Below are 16,083 nucleotides of genomic sequence, written 5' to 3' on the forward strand. Positions count from 1 at the left end.
GACCCTTGAAATGATTTAACTCAACCTTACTGGCTGAGGGCAAAGCCTACCACATACTTAACCATCAATTATACATAAATAATTAAAATATATGTATGAGATCATGCCACTATGCCAGTAATGACCATACTTCTGAACGATTAAAATAAACATGTTTGTCATTGTCAATAGCCACTTGTATTTACATTTAAAATATTATTTTAATTAATTAGTTGAATATTAATATATATTTTTCTTTTGAATTATAACTAATTTAAATTCCATTTAATATATTTACTATTATGATAAAATTTAGTAGCTTAATATAAATAAGTTGTACTATTTAATCCAATACAATTTTTTCAAAATAAAAATTGTTGCAAAAAATAACGTCACTCTGTTCTAAAAAAAATTATTAATAGAGGTATTCTCAAAACATAATATATAAAAAAATTAGAGTTCCGTTCACCGTGCTACCTATAAATAATTGAAGCACTACCAATAGTTATGTTTTATTCTATTTCGTCAACTGAATAGTAAAAATCATCACCTACAACTTACAGTCTACAGACCATTGTTACAGGTGTTTTCGATTGCAATTTTACTGTTTAACAGTATTAATTTTAATCATATTATCATCGACAGATAATATATCAAGTATACAGTATAGTTATATACAGGTACATTTTTTTTCCTGAGCGTATCGTTTTCATAATTACAAATACCTATATCGTCGTCATTCGTTGCTGTTCTTTTGTTCAAAAAAATAATTCTACTACGTATAATATTATGTGTATTCCTGACCAGCGAGGTCGTTATAGTTATGCTATACATCTATTACATTATATATGTATGTATACAGTCACCTGCGTTACAGATTGATTGTTATTAGTGAACGTATACTGTTATCCTACACTCTGGTGTATATTTTATATAATATCTAAACGTGTAGATTTTATTAGCTGTAAAGTAATCGGAACATTTTAAAACTGTATTAGAATATTGATAAATAATAAATCTATAATTGTCTCAATAATAATAAACAAAATATAAGAAATATATAAGTATTTAATAATAGGTTTTATCATTTTCATAGTTCCCAAGCCAAGCGATAAATTTATATTAATTTTACAATGATGTATTTCTTTTTACTCGATAAATAGTTGAAAAATGCTTTAATCTTCAACGTCGTGGGTGGTTTTGTACTTATAAAAAGTCAAAATTAAAAATTCTTAGTGTTTTTTAAAATAATAGAGGGAAAAAAAAAAAATTTAGGAAAAAGTAAAATGTTTACGCATAATGAGTTTTTGACATAATTGATTTCTTTTTTATTGTTATAATTTAAAAATAAATATTATTTTTTAGTTTTTTTTAAATTCAACAAAAAAAGTTTCGGTTTAAACAAAAAGCTTGAAAAAATTAATATTAAGTCATGAGTTTTTATTAATAGAAATAAAAAAAGTTGAGCGTCTACATTCACAATTCATTTTTATAAGAATTTTAAGTTAAAATTTTAACGAATTTTTCAAATTAATTTATAGTTAAAAATGTATAAAATCTTCAATTTTTTTAGTTAAGGATTAAATATTTGATACAATATTTATCATAAGTAGTTTTACTGGAACTAAAGAATTAAAAAATGTTTAAACATTATTATTTTTTTTTTTTTAGATATTTCAAGTTTAAATTTAAATTAAATTACATATTTAAACGATGAATAACAATATTCAATATCGTATTATATTCTAAAAACATTATTCATGGGAATTTAAAACTTTTACATAAAGTACCTTTTTTTTCTATATACAATGAAATTTTCAAATATGTAGATTAATTTTAAGATATTACCTATTTATAGCACGGACTTATTAATATTGTTTTACGGCAAGATGTAATTTGCTCAAAAGTTAATAATATTGATTTAATATTGTATAAATTATATTTATTATATTATTAATAGAACGTCTTTACCTCTCCATTTATATAAGTGTTTTTCATATACAATAATATTATATCATTAAATTTAAATTTATCACACCCATTAAACCTAAAAGACTTAAACATTTAATACAAAATGATTCATAAGTAGTTAATATTAAAACCAAAAATCTAAAAAATATATACCTAAACTTAATTTTTTTTTTTTTATAAACATTAGAAGTTCAAGTTTAGAACAAATTTGATACTTATTTAACCGAAGAAAAACGATTTCAGTTTTAAAATAAAATCCTACATACGCTTCTGTCTAGTATTAACTACTTACTGTCTGTAATATTTGAATCATAATAATAATATATTTATAATAATTTAAATAAAGCAATATTATAATACTCTTAAAATTCAATGATTTTAATTTTATAATCTATATTAATTAATGTATGACATAATACTAAATACTGAATAATAAATGAACAGGTAAGCATGAGCAATGTGCACATCTCTTAATAAGTGTCTTATACTCATTGATAATCATAATTTAATAGAAAATATAATGTGCACTGCAGTGATACATTTTATTTTAATATTAACTATGATAATTTTATCTCTGGGTTTTATCTAATTTTGATTATTTATACTTTATATTAATGGCTTACTATTTTTCATTATTTTATTTGTTCCCAAGCACAAAATACTTAGTATTTTAATAGATTTAAAATAATATTAAATTACATGAAATATACAATACTTTATATTGGTTTTATAGTATTGCACACCAGTACACCACACACATTAAATATATGTTTTTATATTATATAATATACTTTATAGAAATGTATAAATTATGACCACGTATGATAGTTTAGCTTAAAATTCGAAATAATAAAATTTAAATATGTTATCATTAAATTTACTTCAGGATTTATTTTAATATTTGTAAAGTCGATAACTGCATTGCGGCTAACTACACTTTTTCGTTATTGACTGCATGTCTATATTTAGCTTTGAGAATTTGATGCGAACATTGCGAACTAATCATTTTATGAAACACGTATATTTCACTATAATCTGAGTATTTACAAACAAGCTATAAACCTCTATAAAAATTTCAGGACCTTAGAAAACTCAAATTATATAATTTTTATAAAACTTTAACAATATGAATTTATTTGTAACAAATAACCGGATTTTTATTATTTACTCTAAACAATTATGAACATTTTTTTATTTTACGTTATGTACACCAAATAAAACACATGGTATAAGTGGACAATAATATATTTCCATTAATTGCTAACAAAATAAATGGAAAGAGAAAATTTTTTCCATCCGGTATAAAATAGTATAAAATATAGATGGTTATAACTTATTTAAATCTTTAAATCATATTTCGTTGCATGTAAATGAATTATCCATTAAGTCTATTATATTATTATAATTATTTGTTTAGAAAACATAATAAAAATAGTTAAGAAAGAAGAGAAAAACCAAAATAAATAAGATATGGATTGACAGAATAGAAAATGACACGAAAAAGTAGCTGGTATGAATTAAACAATTGTAGGAAACGGAAACCTACGAAGATAAAGGACAAGAATGGTCAACTCTATTAATAACTAATAAGACATGTAAAGGGTGAAAAAAATTTAAAAAAAAGAACTCTTCTAAAATCATATATACTGTATTATTGTGTTATGATTTGTAAATAATTTATGTAATATGACATAAAAAAATATTATTGATCTTGCAGAGTTCATATAAATTGAAGCTAATTTAGCCATTGTACTTTTTATATATTATTAAAATTATAAATAAGTCAAACTTAAATTTTCAAGAACTCGAACTTAATTTTTTTTCAAATTGTTTGAACTCATACTAAAATTGTATTTTAACTTTTTAAAACTTTCTAACTTCAAATGAAACTACAAAAATTTATTTTATTTTTTTAATTAAAAATTTCAGCATAAAATAATTTTAAAATGTATTTTAAATTAATATTTTTTTATTATTCAATTATCAAATTAAACTGCCTTTACTTATTAAAAAACATGGAGCACAAATAAAAAGATTGCTATTAAATTAAATTTTGAACTCTTTTTTTTTTCGAAACTGGGATATGAAATAACCTTTGAATCTGTTATAATTAACTGTATATTATTATTTTTGTATTAATTTTTATTTCATCAACCACATCATCTTAATTAGTCAAATATAAAATATTAATAAGCATAAACTTATACTAAAATTAGTTAATAAATAAATTCTCATGATTAGGATACTATAGAATTTGGAACACATAATAAAATTAAAATTACAAACTTATATTTTAATTATAAATTTTTTACTTCTGAAATAAATAAATACATAGTTAGAATTTATAAAATTATACAGAAACTAATGTAGTTACTTTTTGAATTTTCTAAACAATCAATATAATTAATATATTATGTATACTACATCAAGCATAGTCATTCCTATATTTTTCTTTGATAATGAATTAATTCAAATTCAAATTTTCAAAATGTTTAATAATACTTCAGAACAATATTTTAAATTCTAAATTCTTACATCATTTAAGAAGTGTTCTGTGGCAATACAAACTTAATTTTTTTCAAATTAAAATAACACTTTTTTACCGTTTATTGTTAAATAAATTATTATGTTTTTAATGCCTATTTGTCTTGATGAAAATTAAAACGAATTGTTTCTTATATTTATTAAAATATATTTACTTAGTTTATAATAATCCTTGAAAATTATTTAAAAATATATGAAATATATGTATTATTGGATTTAGTACTTAGTCAATAAGTATTTATTAATCTTTGAACATTTTTACAAATTATAAAATGTTGGTAAATTAATATGATTATTCATTAATACTTATTTAATTGTTATAATATTCAAATCATTACACCCCTTATGTCATCCAAACCCATTAACGTGGATTTATTATTCTCAGTGTACAAAGTTAAATACTCGTTCGAAGTTTGGTTAAAATTATACAATAAAATTTTAAAATAAGTCATCTGATAAAAAAGGGTAATTTTTGTTTGAAAACATAAAGTTTTTTGTCACTACTAACTTAAAAATTTGAAAAAATATTTCTTAAATTTACTTATAAATTCTGAAAATCAAAATTTGAATAAATTCATTATTCAATATAAAACAAAAAATTGGATTGAGCATAATACTTGATGAAGCACTCGGTATATGTTCTTACATAAAGCAATAATTAATATTTTGATAGGTATTCAAAACTTTGTAGGTATTTACTATATTTCAAAAGTAGATTATAGGTTTCAGATGTTTCAATTAATTTAAACTTGATAATTCAGTTAAATGTATCATACCTCATACAGTATAGACATTGGGCATAAACCTTTTATACGTAAATCGTGTATCACTATTCTTTTTTTTCATACGCACGTTCTCCCGCTTTTATTCGCACTTTTCTGTATAAACCTAGTTGTCTACAATTTAAATTTAAGACATAAATAATATCTATTTGAATACTCAGAGAATGTTAATAATTTATCTTTGAAATATTTACATAAATAATAAGTCTTTTAATTGAATATTTCAAATGATTAATAGTAATACAAAAAAATATATTTATTCTAGTTTTAAGTCTATAGATAAAGATATACCTACTAAAAATACATATAATTAGATTAAATTAGAAATATCGTATTTTAAAAATATTTATGCGCAAAAAAAATAATTGGTGGGAACAATTACCGTGAAACAACCTATATACAAAAATGCCCTTATTAATTAGGCACTCTAAACATAATTAAATTCTAAATAATTTAAAGTCTGTTAGTTTTTATTTTGGATAATACATCGATATTATGTGATCAAGAATAAATTTAAACAGATAAAACTATGTATTTTTTATTTAATACATTTTAACAAGTAAGCTATACTGCCTATACTTTAATTAAGTATGTTCAATTTTATGGGATATTATTATAACATATTAATTAATATTTAATACCGAAAAATATTTAATAAATAATACATATAAATGATCAAACATGAGTATTTGAAAGCGTGTTATAATTTTGATAAGATTGCCTAATAATTTTATACTTACTTATTTAATTTGTTTTCATTATACTGATATCAATGATCTGCCATCTGGTGATAGAGATATATTAAATTATAAAGCATTATTTATACAACATTATTATTTATAAATTTAATGTTCCATATGCAAATAAATAGTAATACAATAAATAGAATTATACAAGTAGTTATTTAAATTTTAAACTATTGTATTATAATGTATATACGTTAATGATCAATAATGTTTATAGTTAATGCTGATCGTTAAAATAATTACAGTGACATATACTTTACTTATTATATTTATAATGAACATAGTATGATTTTATGTACAATCTCGAACATTTTTAATATATGGATCTCGATATAAATATAAATGTAATGGTCACATATTATCATGTATTATGTTGTTGTAGTACCTATTTTGTTTGATATAATCATGAAAAAACTACACAACATTAATTTCACCAACAATGAAAATATTATTAAATTATACTTTTACACGCAACTGCTAATATTGATTTAATCATTAAAAAAAATTAATTTTTAGTAAAATAAGGTAATGGTTTTTATTAAGATAATATTATGAGAATAATTTGGTTTATTAAGTCAGAATGGTTTTAATATTTCATTATTGTTACATATTTTTATGTCATATATTCAATTTGTTATAATTATTATGATTGGTATTCGATAATTATAATTATTTAAATTTTTTTAAACGTTTCCTAAACTCATACTTAATTTTTATTTAAAAAATACTATTTTAATAATAAAATAGGACTTCCGTAGTAGTCATATCAACTATCTGACTAAATTATTAAATGCCCATAAAAATGATAACATTAAAATATTAATAGCACTTTATTTTTTTACACATTAATCGTTTTTAGTGATAATAATTCATTATTTATCTTTTTTTAATTATTTCCATATTATTATACAATTAATAATATATTTATTGGCATTATAAAGTACAAAATAACAGAAACATTAAAACTTATCTTCATTTTCCGATTTAGAACAAATAAAAATAAAATGAACTTTCGAACACAATAAACAATAATTAATACTTAGAAATACAATTTCATAACATTAAAAATTATTTTATAACACTTCCCAACTTATTAAATAACTTATAAATTATTTATATGACATGACTTCAAAAATTTAGCTGTTCAAATATACATAAAATATCCAAAGAATTATAAATTAACTAAATTATATTGGATATTGTACTAAATGTTGATACGTATCTAATAAGAAATTGAAACCATGATATTTTTTTTTAAATATTAATTTTTAAACTTTTAAAACATCAGAATAATTTATTTTATTTGTATTTTGAATAAAATTATAATAACTTTTGAAATAATTTGATTTGTATATTATATTTTTATATCTTTATCTGAGTTATTATGAAAAAAAAAAAAGGAAATTAAGTAACTGATCATATTATACAGTAAGTGTATACCTTGTCATTGAGTTGGACATTTTAATAAACACATTAAATTTGAATTCAATGATAAATTATTGCATACAAAAAAATGATTCTGAGTGCATACCATCTATCAGCATATTGATATTGCTATTATAATAATTATTGTAATTTATTCCACTATTAGTAATATAATATAAACCATAAAAAAATAATAGCTTAAAAGCCTAAAACAAATCTAAACATTTTGAAAATTTCATTATGGTTTGAAAAATATAATAGGTATTTAACGTAAAAATTTTATGTCTGTATGAATATTTTTGAATTACAACAAAATTAGAAAAATTATTTTATCAAAAACAAAATTTGCGTAAAAATTCTCGTTTTCTGTTATTGTTTTTGTTATTTACAATATTGAAAAAAAATTATTGGGAATTGTATTATTTTTGGATCAAAAAACTCAACACCACTAAGTATTTATTAAATTCACTTTCCTACCAGAAAAAAAATTGAAGTTAAAAATCCGAGCATTTTTATTACTTCAAATGGTAATAACAGATACAGAAATTAAAAATAAATTCTGTAAATACTGTAAAATAGTAAAAAAAGGTTTAATATTCATATTATAAATAGATATTGCCTTAAAATAAATCAAAAATGTCATTACGTATAGTAAAATAACTTATTATAATATAATATATACATTATAACAGTTTTAAGTTCTTAATAATAATGTTTTTGATATATTTTGATAAAATAATTAACATCGTTATTTTCCGGTAAAAAGATAATATGTAATTTCGTACAATTTTGAACTTAAAATGTTTGCAGAAATTTTATACTATAGTATACAAAATCACGAAAATTCTCTGATTAAGTACTTTATAGTAATAAATTTATAAAGTATTAAAATATTATAGCGATAGATCGAACATACAATACAAAGTTTATTATAAGTTGTCCATACGTATTGTAGTTAACAAATCTTAAAAATATATAAAAATGGTTTTTATTCAAAGATATTTAATTTTAAAATTTTGAAAAAAATGACTTTTTTAATGATCAAAAACGATATTAATTTTTTTTTTATAATTCAAAAACATTCTTCGTTGAGGGGGTTTTAACGTATATTATAAATTTTATTATACAAAGTGAATTTTATCACAATAATTCCCAAAATATAGATAAAATAATTTTTCTAAAGTTTTTTAACAGTATGATTTGAAAAGCTTTAAGTTCTTTTGATTACTTAAATGACTATGGCACTACATAGTATATATACAATTCATTAATGTTTATTTTCTATTTAGAGGATTGTAAAAAATAATTAAGGCAAATAGTGACATTTTTAATTTCATATAGTAATGAAAGATAAACATTTAATCATATCATTAAATAATGATAAAAGTTTATAAGGAATAAATTTATACATTTTAATAAACATATACATATTTATTTAATTATTCAATACGTATTGTACATGGGTTAGCGGGCCCATCGTAATTGGCAACTTAAATAATTACGGCGCTACAAATGCAATTAATTAATGTTTATTGAGAAGATCGAGAAAAATGAATAAGGGGAACAGACGGAACAATCACATTTAAATTTTATTAAAATTGTATTTATTCTAATTATTATTGATCATTTATGATCGAGTATTATATACTATATAATTTATAAACTATTATATGATGAGTCATTTTTTTTTTATAAATAACTTGATCATTTTAATGATCTTAATCTTTAAGTATCGACGAATTGAATACTATTTATTTATTGAAATTTAAACACTTTAAATCAAAGATATATTATTTTTAAACATAATTCTTATCAATCATGTTTATTAGCTCAACACTGTGTATGAAATTCTTAAGCGCAGAATTACTTTCTAGCTCTTTATTTTAAAAAATAACTACAAAATTGGAAACAATGCAGCACTAATAAATTATTTTTAAATTTCCATTTTATACTTCAATTATTTTAAATTATTTTCATTAATTTTTTGATATGTTTAACTATTTTTATTAGAGATCAAAATCAATATTTTTTTATACATTTATATCAATGCTCTCAATTTTCTAGCCGAAATTTATTCAACTACACTTATCAAGTTAATTAATACCTGCAACAATTTTACGCAATCAATATTTTTCATATGTTCTGTTATATTAAAAAAATATTTTTAAATTAGTTTTATGCTTATAATATTTTTATTTTATGATTAAATATATTTATATAAAACCATTAGTGATTGCTAATTATAGAATAATACTTTACGTCCAACATTTTTAATGTTAGAACTAAATTATTTATTAAATACTAATAAAAGCAGTCATTAATAGACTGTAGTATAAAATTAATGGTGTTAGTCTACCTGTCTACTAAAGAAATAGGAAATAACCTTTTCACTAAAAATATTAATATTATCTTAAAGTAATTGCTTATTATTATGAATAACACATTAAATTTAATTAGTTTTATGATTAAATAAATATTATATTATATTCTAAAATCATACTCAAATATACTAAATAATTTTTTTATACCAAAATTCTACAATTCACAAATCAATAGTCATTCACATTATTTTACTCTCATTCAGCTACATAAGATACATAAATATAGTTATATGAAAACCTAATAGTCCGCTCTCTAGTTAGAACTCACAAGCGTTAGATAAAAGCGTTTTAAAAATGTTTCAACTGTTTGGGGATTATTTTAGAATTGCTGGAAAAATTATAGAAAATATTATAGAAAGATTATGTGGAAGAAAAATTGTCATATTTCTAAAGAACTTACATTAAGAAAAAAATACTAATAAATAGCTTTAATTTAAATATTTATTGGTAAATAAAATAACAAATACGCAAAATCATACACACATCTCATTAGCTATACTAGTGGGTAGGGGAGCCTGTGGAAAAGCCTCCAAAATATAAAGTTAACTAATTCCCATCATTTTTAATATGCCTTGCTTCAAAACGTTACCAATAGAATTAAAAACGTCTCAAGATTTTTAATCTAGTTAAAAACTTATTATAAATAATATTAGAAAAGTAAAAATATATTTTATTAAATTAAAAATTACAAAATAACTCTATACATTTCTAGTTTCCATAGTTTAATAAGATATAATAAATTAATTTTTTTTATATTATTTATTGATCAATTATTATGATTTTTATAGTAAATATCTTAAGTATAACTATTATTATCAATTATTTAATTGTAGATAACCAAAATATAATTCAATACGATTTGTTGTCTATTACATAATAAAGGCTAAGTAATAATCGTCTAGAAGAAAGACCACTACACAACCCCCTTGTATACATTATAGTCATCAATTTGATTATTTATTGATCATTAATATAACTACTATTATACAATTGTATATTTAATTAGTTTTTTTATTAAATCGTTTTTAATTTATTTCAAGAAATGTCGAAACTCATACCTTATTACTGTCATAAATCCAAGCAGGTACATATATAGTTATATAAGTATATTATGATTCTAAATACGAAACTATCACACATTCACACACGGACACGAAATACCAATAATTAAATGATACACACCACTCACCAGCCTAATTCGTCAATAAAAACGTCTGAATCATACACCAGCTTACCGGCTATATCCATTATTAACCATAACCACATAAACCTATTGGCTATAACCATATATCGAACATGTGCACGCATTAAAATTATTGCTAATGCTAAATATTGTAATTGAAACTTTAAATCTATACAGTTTATCACAATTATGTCCTAATAGCGAATGTTTAAGTAAACTTAATCTATATGCATATATTATATAGGTAATATATTATTTCGTTGTGATTTTTATTTTTACGAATGTTTATATAATATACATCTTTATTGTACAACAATAATTATTAAACGAACAATGAATTTAAACCAGGTTTATGACATTTTAATTTCGATAGAACCTAATTAAATTTATTTATTTAACTTTTATTTTACAAATAAATTGCATTTCAGGTATGTAAACATCACCTATACTGCATATCAATATACTAAAAAAATACAATCTATAACTTATATATTATATAAATGTATATATGTATTAGCCGAGTAGTTATTCACTTTCTTACGTATATAAAATACATAGGTGTGTATATAGTGCAAATAATGTTTTTTACACACGTAGGTAAACACCGATAATTTAACATATAACTCAATGAAAAGTATATTTATACATTTAATAACTATGCGGTAAATACTAATTGCGATTATTGTAGCGTACTAGATGCGCGCATAAGCGTATAAGCCTGTAGTAATAAGTATACGGTGCCTACACAATATAGGCGCGCCATGCGTTAGAAATTAAATGAATAAGTACCGTACGGTCATCGGAGCGCAACAGAAACATAAAAAAATAAAAATATTTATATACTTATGTATGTAAGTATAACGTTTAGTAAATGCATCGGTCCTTCTCTCGTTCGCAGTCAAATTTTGACGCTGCAGACATAGTTCTACGTTGTCGTGTTCATCATTACAATGTATACCCACGACGAGGCCGATATAGTGAAATTTCTCCTCTCGTTTGTGAGAGCAATCATTAAATACGTAGTGGCGATGATATTCGCATGCAATATATTGTATTTATATAATATGTATTACACGTACGTTAAATGTAGGTACCAAGCCGACGCGCGACGTCTGACCACAGTCCGCCAGCCAGCGCTACGCGATATATAATAATTATTGCTATGTTTCACGCATCAAGCAAACAGTTGCAGTTGTAGAAACCGCTGCGATAAATAAGCGAATTAAAAATCATGAAAATTTAATGTGACTCAAATTATTGATTATATACGCGTTAGATCAGCGCGAGCGTAAGATTATTCGTTAAAAGAGGAAATATACTAGACTCGAGAAATTCTCAAGAATATTTCCACAAAATAATATTATTTTTCTTCTCTGAATGAGAAATTTTCTTTTTTTTTATTTTGTTTCTAGTTTCTAGGTTAAGTGAGCCACCTATTGGTCTTGCCACCATATTAATTTTCCTATGAAAATTTTGAAAAAATTTAAATAATTTTATCCAAAAAATTTTTCTTAATAGATATCTTTTTAGTAGCAAATTTTGTGCAGAAAATACATTAGAATAGTCAATATTTAATTTCTTCGTATTTTTGTGTAAAAGAAAATATAAGGATGTCCAATTCCCATGGATAGGATGAATGAGACCTTCCCCACGGGCACCGCTTTTCAAAAAACTCCACGCTTTTTGACATAAATATTTATAAATATATATAATATGCATTATGTACAAATATACAATTTAAATGAAGTAATTTTAAACTGGATATTTTTATAGTAATTATGTAGGTATGTTTTGAACTAATTATTCTTATTATCGCATTTCAATAATTATTATTATAAAATTACGTCATACATTCATGTTTTCTTCTACTTATATAAGTAATAAGTAATGATGCATAACATAGCAAATTGTATGGTCAGAATAATCCATTTTATTTTCCATTTTATCTCAGTCATTTTTTCTTAATATTACAAGGAATTTACCTATTATCAAATTAAATAATAAAAATACTATCTGATAATCCACAAATAATAATAATAATAATAATCTTATACAATTTATGTATAGGTTTTTTAGGTGATTTAATTTTTTAAATAAATTATAAGTATTTTAAAATTATAAAATTAAAACATCTAAAATAGTCTGGAAGGTTATAAATAATATTTTCATCGTAAATAATTTAAAAAATGTTAATAATATAGGTAGGTCAATTTGAAAAGCATGAGTGAAATTTTATGGGGAGGTACGTCAATAACTTGTTCATTGCACCTCTGTTCAATCAAATTATCAGTACTAAATGTTACTTGTAATTTTAAAATATAAGATTAAAAGATACACAGACAAAATAAACTACAAAATACTTTTTCGGGGCACGGTCAAGAATTGGTCGCAAGGTTCTTTTATCCCGATCTCTTACTTCTATCTACCCAAAATATTATTACAATATTTATATACATACCTATTATAATAGTAATAGTATGTAATAAGTAATAACAATAAGTGCTCACACTCCAAACGAGTTATTTTCGTTTATACTATTATCTTTTTTTTTTTTTTTTACTTTCATTAATTATTATTACACAATCTATAAAAAATATTTTTACAATAAAAGTGAGTGTTGTAAGTATTTAGTGGTTTTAGTATATACTTGAATGAAAAGACCTTCCAAAGAAGGCTCTTCAACGTGGGTGAAATGTTATTATATGTTATTTCGTACCATTCGTATCTAAATATTTCAATTTCATTCTAAAATATAAAATCAAAATACCCTATGATTTATTATTTTCAATAAACTTAAATTTATTTTATTTTTACCCGATGGCTTATTATCTCATATCAGTGAACTTTGGTAGGTAGATCAAGAAAATATTTGCGTCCACGACTGTTAAAAATTTAAATATTCAACAAAATAGATTTAAAAAAAAATAAATAAAACATAAACTAATTAATCTTGGATTATGTAAAGGAACTAAAAAAAAATATTAAGTACCTATTAGTTGATTTAATTATTCACTAAAATATAATAAATTATTCGTGGGCCACTAAATCATGTTCAACTTTATTTCAGGACCAAATTAGCTAACAATTGATTCATTAATATATTTATTAATTCTTTAAATGTTAAGCGATTGTTTATATTATGCAACCCAGCATAAATAGGTATATTATATTATGAAAATAATAATTTTAGGTTTTAGCAGGTGGGCCTTGAACACAATAAAATTGTTTTGTTAATTTCGTTTAAAATTTAAAAATATTTATCTTTTAATCACAAACATTGGCCGGTGATCAAAAACATTGAAAAGTTACTTCATTTTTTGATGCTGCGTGCCTGTGTCTGTAATTAGTTTGCTTCACTCGTCAATACTGACTACTGAGTACCGACTGTTATTAAAGTACTCAGCCAAGACATAAATATCTAACATCTAACGTCGTCATACTGCAGATTATTATAATCCTTAACGGATCTTGGTATGTTCATAGTGCATCAAAAAATATTCACGTTTCTACTTTAACAAGTATTATACTATAATTAATATATTCAAATTATTTTTAATTTAGATTTTATTTTATATAGTTTTGGAGTTAATAGTTTTTATAATTAACCTAAACGAGCTCATACCAGGAATAAAAGCCTTTTATTTATTCAAGCTTACTTTACTAGTTATTAATTTATGTTCCCAACAGAACAAAAAGTTAAATGAATTTTTGATTTTTCGCTATTATAGCAATATAACATTTAGTAATAAAATTATTATTTGTCACTTACCTATACAATGTGTTCCGAGGAGAAATAACCGGTTAACGTCAAACAAAAGTATACCTAAAATGATTTTTATTTTATTATTTCTAGGATTCCATTAAATCATAAAAATATTATATAAATAAAAAAATAAGAATACATTTTGAAAAACATGTTTATTTAAATGCATTTATTATATTTTGTCAGTAAACAATTAAAATATTTAGTTAGTTATACTAGTATAATTTATACTTTTAACTAGTATTTTTTTTTTTTTTTTTTGTTATTGCAGAATACTTGATACTAATTCTTTTATATTCGATTCATAATTCGTAACTTTTAACAAAGCAAAATATTATGTGCATTCATCCCTCAATCGATTTTATAGATCAGATTCGATGAAATTTATTTCCCAAAAAACTGACTTCCATAAATAAGTTGAAGAAAGATTGATAAAATAACCAATGCCAATATTTTTAATTTACAATAATTTTCCATTATAGCATTCTATACTTTCAAAATTGTATTCTCTATATTTTAAATCAACTGCCTACAGATTTATCACGCTTGATTTCTTCTAATTTATTTCTTAGTAAAATGAAAAATGAAAAATGATTAAAATTATGGTCTCATTATTTTTTACTAAAAAAAAATTAAATTATAAAATAAATACAATATAATATTTTTATTTTTCACGGGCCTTAAACATTTTTTTACATGCCAGAAAGCTATAAAATCAATCATTTGCCGTGTTCGAAAATCATATTCAACCGCTCCCAGAAATGATTTTATTACTAAAATAAATTAGATAAAAGACCCATATTTTCAAAAATTTCGAAAATTTTTCATACCTATAAATAGCTTAAAAAGTGACAAAATATTTTGAAAATAATACTATGTATGGAAAATTATAATATAAACTTTGATAAAAAGTTATAATAAAATTAAGAAATCAATTTTTTGAAAACGGCTTTAGTGTAAAAATTTCCATTTCTTTTCCGATTACTAAGAAAAGTGCTAAGATTTTTTACGACCTCTAAATACTAACTAGATCCAATTTTCTACCAAAAACCACCCTCAGAGACCAAAGTTAAAAAAGGAGATTTTTTACTGCTTAAAAATATAATAAACTGATATGACAGATTATAAAATATATATATATGTGTCAATTTAAAATAAATATTCATCACTCCGCACAGAATCTAAAAGTATTAAAGAATTTTGTTCTCTTATTTTTAAAAATATCAACAAATTTTAATATTTACCATACAGTTGATAGAATAATATATGAAAAAAACCATAAATATTTCTATTGACGCCATCTTTAAAC

Source organism: Melanaphis sacchari, unplaced genomic scaffold, assembly GCF_002803265.2.
Source record: "Melanaphis sacchari strain LSU unplaced genomic scaffold, SCAv2.0 Contig40_pilon_pilon, whole genome shotgun sequence".
NCBI classification, from domain to species: domain Eukaryota; kingdom Metazoa; phylum Arthropoda; class Insecta; order Hemiptera; family Aphididae; genus Melanaphis; species Melanaphis sacchari.